Genomic DNA, 14,508 nt, shown 5'->3' on the forward strand with positions numbered 1-14,508 from the left:
TATCAAGAAGGTTTACTGCATGACAGAAATGAGGCAACTGCACTTGCTCAGACATAATTATTAGGATCTTAGGGAGCTGGTACAGGTACATCTGGTCCCTCTGAAAGCAAAAGTAGAAGCCCTTGTGTCAACTGCATGTGACCGTTGTTGAATGGTTGGAAAGAATGTAGCATGAACAGGAATTAACCCCTTCAGAACCATTATCTTATACAATATTGCCCCTTAACACTCATAGTTAACCCTTCACACAATTATGTTGTTATGACCAAAATTGGAATCATGCACTGTCTCTATTTCTCTCTCTCTCTCTCTCTCTTTACTCCCACTACTTGCATAGGTCACAACATAAATGTTGTAGCTAGTGTCTGATATAACAAACATATGTTTTCTCAAATCAGGACCTCTGTGCTTCAGGAGGCAGTCACATCCCTTAGATTAATTAGAATTAGAATCCGTACAGTGTGGAAACAGGCCCTTCGGCCCAACAAGTCCACACCGAACCTCAGAGCATCCCACCCACATCCATCCCCCTATGACCCACCTAATATACACCCTCTACCTCCCTGAACACTACAGGCAATTTAGCATGGCCAATCCACCTAACCTGCACATCTTTCGACTGTGGGAGGAAACCAGAGCACCCGGAGGAAACCCACACAGACATGGGGAGAATGTGCAAACTCCACACAGACAGTCGCCTGAGGCTGGAATTGAACCCAGGTCCCTGGTGCTATGAGGCAGCAGTGCTAACCACTGTGCCACCGTGTCGCCCAAATGTGTGTCAAATTTGGTCCATAGTCAAGGAAGAAGGGTGTGACTGAATGAATCAGATATGGAGATCCAGAATTTAGCTCTGAGAGTTTTCTAGCTTTGTTCCTTAGGTGGACAATGGGAGAGGTGTATGGACTTGCTAAGCTTTCGACAAGATCCTTCTCTAAAGGCTTCTGCTGGAAGTTTCGGACTTCCTGTCAGTCATGGGATGGGTTCCAGTGGTAAGGAATCTTTACTGGACTGTCATCTTCAGTTACAGTACTCAATGTCATCATCACCTTTAATGAAAGTTGTCCCATACACAGTGACAGTAGAAACAAACTGTCTCCTCTGGGTCTCCTCCAACTCGCCAATGTCCATCTTTGAAATGAGCTGAGAGACATCTGTTCCAATTAGTTCACTGTCTTTGATAGTTACAGGTTTAAGGTCACTGTGTTTCTATTCGCTGAAGTTGGCAATATGCATGGGTAGACTACCCTTTTCTCCCACAGTAAGGCTCCCAGTGTTATATCAAGTGAGAGTTCTACTCCATGTGACTCTTTATGCTCTAGCAAGGCCCAAAGTTGACAAGTTGAAGATGCTGGCATGAAAGTTCAAGAACAGTCACTGCACGGAAGGGTAAAAGAATGATCCCCTGCTGCACAAACATAGAACATAGAACATAGAACATTACAGCGCAGTACAGGCCCTTTGGCCCTCGATGTTGCGCCGACCTGTGAAACCAATCTGAAGCCCATGTAACCTAAACTATTCTATTATCATCCATATATTTATCCAATGACCATTTAAATGCCCTTAAAGTTGGCGAGTCTACTACTTTTGCAGGCAGGGCATTCCACGCCCTTACTACTCTCTGAGTAAAGAACATACCTCTGACATCTGTCCTATATCTATCACCCCTCAATTTAAAGCTGTGTCCCCTCGTGCTAGCCATCACCATCCGAGGAAAAAGGCTCCCACTGTCCACCCTATCTAATCCTCTGATCATCTTGTATGTCTCTATTAAGTCACCTCTTAACCTTCTTCACTCTAACAAAAACAGACTCAAGTCCCTCAGCCTTTCCTCATAAGACCTTCCCTCCATACCAGGCAACATCCTGGTAAATCTCCTCTGCACCCTTTCCAATGCTTCCACATCCTTCCTATAATGCGGCTACCAGAACTGTACGCAATACTCCAAGTGCGGCCGCACCAGAGTTTTGTACAGCTGCAACATGACCTCATGGCTCCGAAACTCAATCCCTCTACCAATAAAACCTAACACACCGTATGCCTTCTTAACAATGCTATCAACCTGGGTGGCAACTTTCAGTGATCTATGCACATGGACACCGAGATCTCTCTGTTCATCCACACTACCAAGAATCTTACCATTAGCCCAGTACTCTGTATTCCTGTTACTCCTTCCAAAGTGAATCACCTCACACTTTTCCGCATTAAACTCCATTTGCCACCTCTCAGCCCAGCTCTGCAGCTTATCTATGTCCCTCTGTAACCTGCAACATCCTTCCGCACTATCCACAACTCCACCGACTTTGGTGTCATCTGCAAATTTACTAACCCATCCTTCTACGCCCTCATCCAGGTCATTTATAAAAATGACAAACAGCAGTGGCCCCAAAACAGATCCTTGAGGTACACCACTAGTAACTGAACTCCAGGATGAACATTTCCCATCAACCACCACCCTCTGTCTTCTTACAGCTAGCCAATTTCTGATCCAAACCGTTAAATCACCCTCAATCCCATGCCTCCGTATTTTCTACAATAGCCTACCATGGGGAACCTTATCAAACGCTTTACTGAAATCCATATACACCACATCAGCCGCTTTACCCTCATCCATCTGTTTGGTCACCTTCTCAAAGAACTCAATAAGGTTTGTGAGGCACGACCTACCCTTCACAAAACCGTGTTGACTATCCCTAATCAAATTATTCCTTTCTAGATGATTATAAATCCTATCTCTTATAATCCTTTCCAAAACTTTACTCACGACCAAAGTAAGGCTCACTGGTCTATAATTACCAGGGTTGTCTCTACTCCCCTTCTTGAACAAGGGGACAACATTTGCTAGTCTCCAGTCTTCTAGCACTATTCCTGTAGACAATGACGACATAAAGATCAAAGCCAAAGGCTCTGCAATCTCCTCTCTAGCTTCCCAGAGAATCCTAGGATAAATCCCATCTGGCCCAGGGGACTTATCTATTTTCACACCTTCCAGAATTGTTAACACCTCCACCTTATGAACCTCAAACCCATCTAGTTTAATAGCCTGTATCTCAGTATTCTCCTTGGCAACATTGTCTTTTTCCTGTGTGAATACTGACGAAAAATATTCATTTAGCGCCTCTCCTATCTCTTCAGACTCCACGCACAACTTCCCACTACTGTCTTTGACCGGCCCTAATCTTACTCTAGTCATTCTTTTATTCATGACATACCTATAGAAAGCTTACCTATAGAAACCTTGATCCTACCTGCTAAAGACTTCTCATGTCCCCTCCTGGCTCTTCTTAGCTCTCTCTTTAGGTCCTTCCTGGCTAATTTGTAACTCTCAAGCGCCCTAACTGAGCCTTCACGCCTCATCTCTACATAAGCCTCCTTCTTCCTCTTGACAAGAGATTCAACTTCTTTAGTAAACCACGGTTCCCTCGCTCGACCACTTCCTCCCTGCCTGACAGGTACATACTTCTCAAGGACACGCAGTAGCTGTTCCTTGAACAAGCTCCACATTTCAATTGCGCCCAGCCCCTGCAGTTTCCTTCTCCATCCTATGCATCCTAAATCTTGCCTAATTGCCTCATAATTGCCTTTCCCACAGCTATAACTCTTGCCCTGCGGTATATACCTATCCCTTTCCATCGCTAAAGTAAATGTCACTATCACCAAAGTGCTCACCTACCTCCAAATCTAACACCTGGCCTGGTTCATTACTCAGTACCAACTCCAATGTAGCCTCACCTCTTGTTGGTCTATCTACATACTGTGTCAGGAAACCCTCCTGCACACATTGGCCAAAAACTGACCCATCTAAAGTACTCGAACTATAGTGTTTCCAGTCAATATTTGGAAAGTTAAAGTCCCCCATAACAACTACCCTGTTACTTTCGCTCCTATCCAGAATCATCTTTGCAATCCTTGTAATTAATAATTCATTTGAAAAGGGATCCTTTTACCAGAGAAACTGTAGAGAATCACTACAACAAAATTCCCTAATTTAGTCTGATTATTTAATTGTCCACAAATAAGGAAATAAATTGCAAACATTTTGAAAACAAAATCCTGATGATATGTCTTAACTATAATCCTTGTAGCCAAATTTGGTAATGAAAATGCTTTAAAAAATGGTGTCATTTTATTTATTAACTTTCAAGTAAAGAAACTACACTTTATAATGTCAAATATAGAACTCAATATTTAGCACCATCAAAATACTGAGTTGGAATTAAACACTATACTCTCTTTTTAACAGGGTTCTTGCACTGTGTTCTGAAGTGAACTAGTTCACTTATTAGATCATTTGTTCTTTGCTTAATTGTGCATCTGTTTGACATTGATATCCTAAAAGTTTTGTCACTATAGTAACAGAGTAGATTGTTCTTCATTGTTTCATTTTTACAATACCAACTGAGAGAAAGAGTCATTTTTTTGTACAAATGTTACTCATTTGCAGATAAATTAATTTACTGCAAATGTACATAAAAATGCTTAAGACTGATTATTATGAAATGCTCAGGCTTCTTTCATACCTTGTTCAAGAGTTCAAAGGGTAGCACAGTGACTCACACTGCTGCCTCAATGCGCCAGGACCCATGTTCAATTCCACCCTTGGGTGACTGTCTGTGTGGAGTTTGCACATTCTCCCTATGTCTGTGTAGGTTTCCTCCAGGTACTCCAGTACCCTCCTACAGTCCAAAGATGTGCAGGTTAGATGGATTTGCCATGCTAAATTAGGTGATTAGATTAATCACCTAATCAGGGAGGTGATTAGCCACGTGAAATTCAGGGATAGAGTGGATCTTGGAGGGATGCTCTTCAGAGGAACAGTATGGACTTGATGGGCTGAATGGCCTACTTCCACACTGTAGGAATTCTATGGTTTTATAGCTATTTACAAATAATCTTCTGGAAATCTTCAAAACTTACAACCAAATAAGCAAGGCAGAGTTGAAAACATGGTTCGAGCTGCTTGTTCTAGCTTTGAGCTTGTTTATTTTGCAGAACTGACCTTTGAGTTTGCTGAAAGATCATTCACATGGAATTGCAGCACTCCTTCATGAAGGTTGAGCTATTTTAGCTGGAGTTCTTAAAGATTCTTTAAAGCTATCATTTTAAAGCTGCTGGTGGATGAGAAAGGACCGTACCCAAATACAGTACATCCACCAGCTTTATGTATTTTGCCAGTTACTTCTTCACAGAACTCCAATAAATTACTCAGACACAATTTCACTTTCACAAAATTATGTTGACTCTGCCTGATTTATGTCATTTCTAAGTTCTCTGCTATAACCTCCTGAGTAATAACTTCCAGCATTTTCCCTATGACAGATGTTAGGCTAACTGGCCTGTAGATGCCTTCTTTGTGTCCATCTCCCTTCTTGAATAAAAGAGTCACATTATTTTCTAATCTGATGAGATCCTTGAATATGGAATTATGGAAATTTAAAACAATGCATCTACCCAGCAGCCACTTCTTTTAAGATCCTAGTTTTTTTTTCTTTATTCATTAATGGGATGAGGGTGTCACTGGCTAGGCAGCATTTATTGCCCATCCCTGAATGCTTGGAGAGCAATTAAGAGGCAACCACATTGCTGTGGGTCTGGAGTCAAATGTAGGCCACACCAGGTAAGGATGGCAGTTTCCTTCCCTAAAGGACATTAGTGAACCAGATGGGTTTTTCCAAAAATCGGCAATGGATTCACGGTCATCATTAGATTCTTAATTCCAGATATTTATTGAATTCAAATTCCACAATCTGCCACAATGGGATTCAAACCAGGTCCCCAGGACATTATCTGGGCCTCTACATTAACAGTCCAGCGATAATACCACTAGGCCATTGCCTCCCCTGAAGGTTGAAGTCCACCAGATTTTAGTTCTGATAGTTTTCTTAGTACTTTTTCTCTGGGGATTGTAATTGTTTCAAGTTACCTGCTTCTTTCACATTCTGATTCTGAATTGTTTCCGGGATGTTATTTATACCATCTACAGTGAAGATAGACACAAAATATCTGTTAACTCATCTGATATTTCCTTACTTTCCTTTATTAGTTTCGCAGGCTCTCTCTCTAGAGCTCCAACACTCACTTTACTTACTCTTTTTCTAAATACCTTTTGAAACTCTTAAGATCTGTTTTTCTTTATACTTCTAGCTAGCTTTCTCTCATATTCTAACCTCTCCCTCCTTATTAATTGTTTAGTCATTCTTTGCTTTTTTTTTTAAATATTCAATACAATCTTTTGATCTCTGTGGAATTGTATGTCTTTTCTTTTGGTTTAATCTATCTTTAACTTCCTTAGTTAGCTATCAAGATAAGTGTTTCCTCTTTATATCTTTCTCACTGTAATGTATATTTTCTGAGTATTTTGAAATATTTTGTTAAATGTCTGCCATTCTATCCCTTTCAATCTGTCCCTTAACCTAGTTTCCCAGTTCACTAGCTAGGTATGTCTTCATCCCCTCATAATTGATCGTATTTAGGTTTAAAACACTCGTATTTAATGAAACTTTTTCTCCCCCAAACTGAATGCAGTATTCAGTCATGATCCCTGTAACCTCGGGGCTCCCTTCCCTATGAGGTCATTAATTAATTGTTTCTCATTGCATATTATTAGATCCAGTATAGCCTGCTCTACGTTCTAAGTAACTGTCCTGAAAATCTATGAGATCATCGTCTAGGCTTCTCTTGCTAATCCAATTCATCCAATATAGACGTAGTTTAAAATCATCTCTAAGATGATCTTCGTGACTTCCTCACAAGTCCCCATCCTCAATTCCAAGGTGTGAGATTTTATATATAAATAGTTCATTATATGTATTATATAAATTCATATATGTATAAAAACTCCACACCTTAGAATTGAGGATGGGAGCTTGTGAGGAAGTGATGAAGATCATCTTAGAGATGATTTTAATGTACATATAGATTGGATAAATCCGATTAGCCAGAGTATCCTGGATGATGAGCTTATAGGTTTTCAGGCTAATTACTTAGAATGTTGAGCAGGCTATACTGGATCTAATATGTAAAATTTGGATTCTGAATGAGTGCAATTTAGGTTGTGATCTGTATCTATGAAGAGATTTAATGATTAACTTCTCAGGCTTTCTGGAGCTGTGATTTTCTTTTAAAACCAATCTGAGAAATAGCTCCTGGAATATAATGGGGATTTGTTTAGGTTGAGAGAGCATTTATGATCACAGAGTAAACAATGAAGCACATTAGGCTTCAAGTTAGCAAAAGAAGTTTGTATTCTTCTAAGGGCAAACACTCAACGATTGGAAAGTCTTTTGGTTTCACAAAAGGTCCTCATAGAAGTTGGATGTATAAAACGGTTTCTCCTGTAGGAAATAGCTTAGTTCTGTTAAGAAAGAGGTTACTTCAGTGTAAGTTTAACTTGAATGATCCAGACCAGAAAGGTTTAGTTACCACCCCAATGGAGTTATTTGAAGATGAGAAAACTTAAACTCAATTGAATAAATATTCAAGGAAGAGGCTGTCAAGCTCTCAAAACTAAGAATTGAAAGCAACAGGCAAGTTAAAACCGAATGTGACAGAGAAGGATTCTCTCTTGTGTTTAAGCACTGTAAAGGGGTGCCGTTAGGATAAATGGGATTGGTTTCATTAGTGTTTTGAAATATTTAAAATTGTATTATATGCAAATAGCTTGGTTATTCAAAAACCTTCAGTCTTTTCAACTATAAACTGGTTTTATTTTCAAACCAAATCTGCAGCATTGTGATTTCATTGAAACCCCATTAATATTTTAAAAGATATTACATATTAAGCCAGATTTCAATCTTGAATTTGACTTTGTCAGTAATTAACATCAGCTGAGACCATTGTCAAATGAAAGGAATAATGCAGGAAAAATAGCACAATTACATTAACAGCTTAATGTTAATTATCCTCATCGTGAGTGTCATTAATTTTTGCCCGATATTAAGTCACTATTCTTAAACTTCTGAAATATCTGCATTTGGTGCAAACTCTTCATTTTTTTTTTAAAAGAGATCCACCACTTTAAACAAATCACAGAGGCATCCAGGTGATCAAAATGTCTCCTATGTGTTGGATTCTCTTCAGCACTTTCTGAATCAGGAAAAACTCACACAAAAAAACCCCACTAAAATAATTACCTTTGATCAGCTCAAAACTTCCTTTTTGGAAATAACTTGTCAAAAGTCCATGTATCTGAGAGGTACTCACTAAGAAATTATTTGGAAGAATTTAATAATCAAAACTATTTTATTTTGGACTGTACAACCAAATCCAGATTTCATGAAATAGCATAAAATTGTCATCAACAAGGCACAAATCAGGAGTGTGATCCAAACAATTGTCTGGATAAGTGTAGCTCCAACAATACAAAAAACTTAATGCCATCCATGACAAATTGGCCCTCAATTATCACCCCATCTACAATCTTCAATATTCACAACTTCCACGAGCAATACAGAACCAACAGTGTGTTCCAAGAAGATGCACTGCAGTAATTTATCATATCTCTTCTGACATAACACTCCAGAAGTATGATCTCTAACACCTCAAAGGACAAGTGCTGCAGATGCATGGGAACAATTACCTTCAAGAATGCCTCTCAGACACATACCATCATGACTTAGAATTATTATCAGTATTCCTTCACTGCTGCTGAGTCAAAATACTGGAATTCCCTTCTTAATAGCATTGCCAGTGTGCTAAACTATATAGTCTGCAATGATCCATCATTTGCTTGAAGACAATTAGAGATGAGCAATAAATGCTGGCTCATCAGCCACATTCATATGTGAAATAGTAGAAAGTGAAGAGTTGCTTTGTATCCACCTCAAAATATATTACGAAAATAGCTTAGACCCCAACTTTTTCTTATTTTTAAAAGGTAAGTGTAAGACATTGTGTTCCAGATTCAATTCAATTACAATTCCAATTCAATTGGTCAAACTATCAGGCTTGAAGCAAAACACACTTCTAATGTTTTGGTTTATTTTCTATGTTTTAAGATGGCACCAGAGAGTAGCAACGCTATACAATACTTCTCACTGTAAATTTCAAATCCTTTACCACTTCAACAAAACTCACTGGCTTATCTGTTTTCCCACATCGGTCTTCCCGGTGGTTTTTCCAAACCACCAACACTGCGACTTCATGTGGCCTAATTTATTACAGTGAAGGCAACTGTGCCTTTTTACTGGAAAAAAAAACAGAAGTTCCTGGAAAAGCTAAGCAGGCCTGGCAGCACCTGTGAAAAAAATCAGAGTTAACATTTTGGGTCTGGTGACTCAGTTCTTAACATCACATAACGTCAAGGGGAGCCAGTGGATGTGGTTTATTTAGACTTTCTAGTTGTCAGACAGGCAATAAACAGGAGGGATAAATAGGTCTTTTTTCCAAATTATGTTTAAACCAAGAATGTAATGAGATCAGGAGACTTCTGAAGAAGGGTCACTGGACCCGAAACGCTAACTCTGATTTTTCTTTAGAGGTGCTGCCAGACTTGTTGAGCTTTTCCAGCAACTTCCGTTTTTGTTCCTGATTTACAGCATCTGCACTTCTTTCTGTTTTTATTGAGCTTTTTTACTTCTCTTTCCTCCTCATGGGTTTCCTTCTTAGCCTGTGGTAAATTATCTTTACTCTCTTCAATAAAATTTCCTTTTCCCTCACTATCTGAGGATTTCTCTTTTCCCCAATTCTATCCCTCATAGACTGAAATTGATGTCAGAAACCAACCTTTGATTTATGAACCAACTCAAAATCATCTGTCATTTCACATGCTAAACTTGCAGTCTTAACTCTCTGCTCTTCCACGAGTCCTCACTAATTCAGGAAGTGAATTTTTGAACTCCTCCAAAATAATCATCTAAGAGCATTATATGTTTGATCTACTTTCAATGCTTTTATCCATCCATCAAAATTACTTTGTTTGATCCTTTCAAACTCAATGTATGTTTGACCAGGCTCCCCCCATCCCAGAATCTTAAGACATCTGTAGGCTTCTGGCACAAGCTCATATGTACTTAAGATGGCTTTTCTAGCCTCATCATACTCCCCAGATACCCCCTTCAGATAGTGATGCAAATACCTAACTGGCTCTACCTACCAATTTTGTTTGGATCACCCCACCGATCTGTCTACAATATGAAAAAAAAATGTTTATCCCTACTCTTTGTTGTCTGTCTGGAAACAAGACTTTCATCCACTTCAACATAATATTCCAAATCACATGTACTGTAATTTTACATGCCAACCTCTTTTGTGGGACTTTGTCAAAATGTTTCTATAAGTCCAAATTTCATTACAGCCTTGGGTAAAATGTAGATAAAAGAGCTGAACCTCGAAAGTGACTGCACTTAACATCAATAGGAGCCAATGGATGTGGTTTATTTGGACTTTCTAGTTGGCAGACAAGCAACAAACAGTAGGGATTGACAGGTCTTTTCTGCAAATTATGTTTAAACGAAGGCTGTAATGAGATCAGGAGCCAAGTGGCATGGCAAACCCAAACTAATCATTGGTGAACAGGTTATTCCTTTGCAAGTGCCTTTTAATAGTACCATTGATGATGCCTTTAATCACTTTGCCGATGATCAAGACTAGAATGCTAACATAGTAATTGACCAGGTTGGACTTATCCTTTTTTGTTTAAAAAAGTTTTGGTACACAGGACAAATTTTGGTGGTTTTCTATATTGTTAGGCAGTGCATATAAGGCAATGAAGTGCCTGAAATTAAATTGACAGGAAGCATTTAAAACAAATGCTACCAAACTACATTAAGATATTAGATCAGATGACTAAAAACTTGATTAAAGAGAGGTTTGAATGAGTTGGTTAAGGATGAACATGAGGTAGAAAGCCTGAGACGTCCACGGAGGGTATCCCACGGCTTGCAGTCTAAGTAACTAAAGGCATGGCCATCACTGGTGGAGCAATTATTATTCAGAATGAACAAATTGGCAGAATTAGAGGAGCACAAAGATCTTGAATGAATATACCTTTCAGGCAGAAAAGAACAAAATACATAAGTAAATTTTTTTTATTATTATAAAGAATGTGTAGTTTAATCAACTTATAGTACTGTGACAATGCTGTCACTTCAAAAGATTATTTTGTCCTGTTTTGTTTTTGAAGAGAGGTTATAAACGTAGAGGTAAAGAACTGATGACTGAAGATGGCTTAAGTAAACAGCTTAGAGGCCTCAAGTTCTTTTAGAGCCTGAATGGGTGTGGCCAGCTCTCCAGATCAGATTTTCAAATTTTTATTAGCTTTAGCAGCAGAAGCTGTTTGGGTCTCAGAAGTGTTGGAGGGTTGAGTAAATGATTCCTAGCTGCTACTTTCTCTGGAATTTCTTGGATGTTTTTTCTTCCTGTATTGGAGAATTGCATGTAAGAATCTGTGTCTGAATTTGCCTTTTCGTCAAGGGGTGTATTTATAGGATGTTAATATATTGCAACAGTTAATCAGCAATAGGTAAAGTACCTATTATTCAGTTAAGTTTTCCAATTATTGTTATTCTAAATTTCTCTGTTTTGTTTTTATTTTAACTATAGTATTAAATAAATTGTGTTTTGCTTAACATCAAATAGTTTTACCAGTGGCATCACATCTAGAACATGCACTTCACATCTACCCTTAAAGGAAGAAAAAGTTAGAATCTGGGCTACCTTTTTAAAAATATTTTGAGGGGATCTAGTCTGGGCCATAACAGTACATGATAATGTGATTGCATGTTCTTCTGGTGGACTTGCTTTCCTTGTCTTTTCTGAAATTGACTAATATGATTTCACAAATGGAGATCATCAAATTTGGCATTCAAAGCCCACTGCAGATTTAATATCCAATGGAGTTTTGTAAAACTGCTATGTACACACACATTAACTAAAAAAGCAGCTGTAAACTCATATGAACATATATTTGCAATAGAATTGTAAATGGGGCTGAAAGTAAATTCTGCTCTCTGCAAATTAGATTATGGCATAAGGCTATCATTTGGGTTGTTAAAATGGTGAAATCTGTGGCGTGATCGAAAAGAATTCCCTTGATTGGAATTTATTATTCATATTTTGTTAGTATAAACAAATTTAAACTTTTTTTGCTAACTTAAAAATAGCTTTAGTTATTCAGTTTAAATTTACTAATATACCTTTCAGGCTTTAAAGAGCTTGGCCTTAAAGAGGTTTATAAAACCACAAGGGACATCATCATCATTGGCAGTCCCTTGCAGATGAGAATAACTCTCCAGGTGAGTCTGTAGGTGACTGCACAGACCTACGCAGCTTCCATAGGCTCTGTTACACTTGGGACAGAAGGTGGTTGCAGGAAGGGGTGGGTGGGATGCTGGTGTGCTCCTTTCACTGTTTTCACCTAGCTTCCACTTTTTTTCCGATGGTAAGTCTTGGGGTGCTTGACACCTTCCTGGATACTCCTCCTCCACTTTGGATGGTTGAGGCATAATTCCCAATTGTCTGTGAGAATGCTGCATTTTGCCAGTGAGGCCTTGAGGGTATCACTGAAACACTTCTGTCCACCTAGAGCTTGCCTGCTGTTTCAGCGCTGGGAGTTTCTTATTGGTCATGCGGATGACATACCCAGCCCATCACTAATCAAGGGTGGTCAGTGCCTCACTGGCGGGAACGTTGGCCTGGTTGAGGATGCTGGTGTGTCTTTCTTCCCAGTGGCTTCGCAGGATCTGGCGCAGGCAGCATTGGTGGTACTGCTCCAAAGCCTCAAGATGTCTGCTGTAGACAGTCCATGAGGGGTATAGATAGGGTGAATAGCCAAGGTCTTTTTCCCAGGGTAGGGGAGTCCAAAACTAGAGGGTTTAAGGCTTAAGATAAGAGAAGAAAGATTTAAAAGGGACCCGAGGGTCAACTTTTTAAAATGCTGAGGGTGGTGCGTGATAGGAATGAGCTGCCAAAGGAAATGAGGGAAGGTATCTGGATGGGTACATGTATAGGAAGGTGAGAGACAGATATGGGCCAAATGCTGACAAATCAGTTTAGGATGTCTGGTTGGCACAAAGTTGAACCAAAGGGTCTGTTCTCATTCTACATAATTCTAAGTCTTTATAACAATGCTCACATGGTCACGGGCCATTTCATTTGTATAGCCACCTTCTCAAATGAAATGAAAGAAGTTTCTACAACCTTCTCGTTGAACTTAGGCAATCCCTGCCAGGCTGTGATGGGATTGCTCTCCATCACGTCTTCATTACTGCTACTATCTTTCCCCTCTACCTGCACCATTTTAATTCAAATTTGAGTTTACAGTTCTAACTCCGGACTTCAAAAATCTTTCTCCCTTTCTTCTGCTTTTATAGAAATTCAAACTGTTTCATTTCCTTCTATTTCTTTTTGTTCTGCCAGGACCGTTCTGTTCTTATTTTTTCCTTGTTATTGCCTCTAATTCAGACTTCTCCATTTGCAATTGAGATTTAGTCATTTCCGAAGATTCCGATGGCATTGCCGACAATTGTAAATGTCGAACTTTTGCTGCAATTACCTTCCCCTTTTCACACACAGACAACCCAACTCCATCTTGTCTGCCAATTCCAAAAGCTTTGCCTTTCTCACTTTCTGTAGAACTTCCAAAGTGACTTCTTCTATCCCCCAGGAAACTCTGAGTGACTGAAAGAGCCATAACTACAGAAGGCACAACCTACTTAAACTAAGTTAATGTAACACCCAAAAACAAAACACCAACATTCACCACTCACTGTCTTTGAGTCCAATAACCCTAAACCCAACCTGGAATTAGAGATATTGATTCTGACAAGAGCCCCCAGCTCCTCCTTATGGGCTAGACCAAGCCCCCTCAAAATATATTAAGATAGCCTACACCCCAATTTCTTCATATTTTTAAAGGCAAGTGTAAGTGTTGTATGTCAGATATTCTTTGTTTGTGTTTTGCTTGAAGCCTGGTAGTTTGACCACTTTATTTACACACTATAGTCAAAAAGCAAATTAAAAAACTGGAAATAAACCTTTTAAACTTAACAGAATAATACATTATCTAACAACTAAACTGTTCCAATATAGTAATAATCCCATAAACACACCCTTGGTAAAGGCAAATTCAGTAAAATAGATTGTCTCACATGCAATTCTAGCAGCAGGAAGAGACCTCAAGCTGTAATAGAGAGAGGAATAACAGTTTCCACATCTGGCTTCAAGACCCCAGCAACTACTTAAAGCTAAAATTGAAATCTTGGTTCTGTGGGAGGTTGACCCCACCCCTTCATGCTGTTTCTACTGTTTTGACTTAAAAACAAAGCTAAAGCTAGCTGGGCTCAGAGCAGATAGCTTGTCTCCAAACTTACGGCATATGCTTTCAAAAGAAACATGACAGAGCAAATCCTTCTTCAAGGCGCATCTTGTAACACTAGTTCAATATATTCAAACAGAATTAAGTTCAGGACACCCATTCTGGGATTTAGTTGCTTTATTATAATCTCTGCAAAACAATATGAAATTCAGACTGTGATTACAAGAAGCTGTAGTACCAACACCTGGCTG

This window comes from Rhincodon typus, chromosome 12, assembly GCF_021869965.1.
Source record: "Rhincodon typus isolate 14 chromosome 12, sRhiTyp1.1, whole genome shotgun sequence".
NCBI lineage: Eukaryota > Metazoa > Chordata > Chondrichthyes > Orectolobiformes > Rhincodontidae > Rhincodon > Rhincodon typus.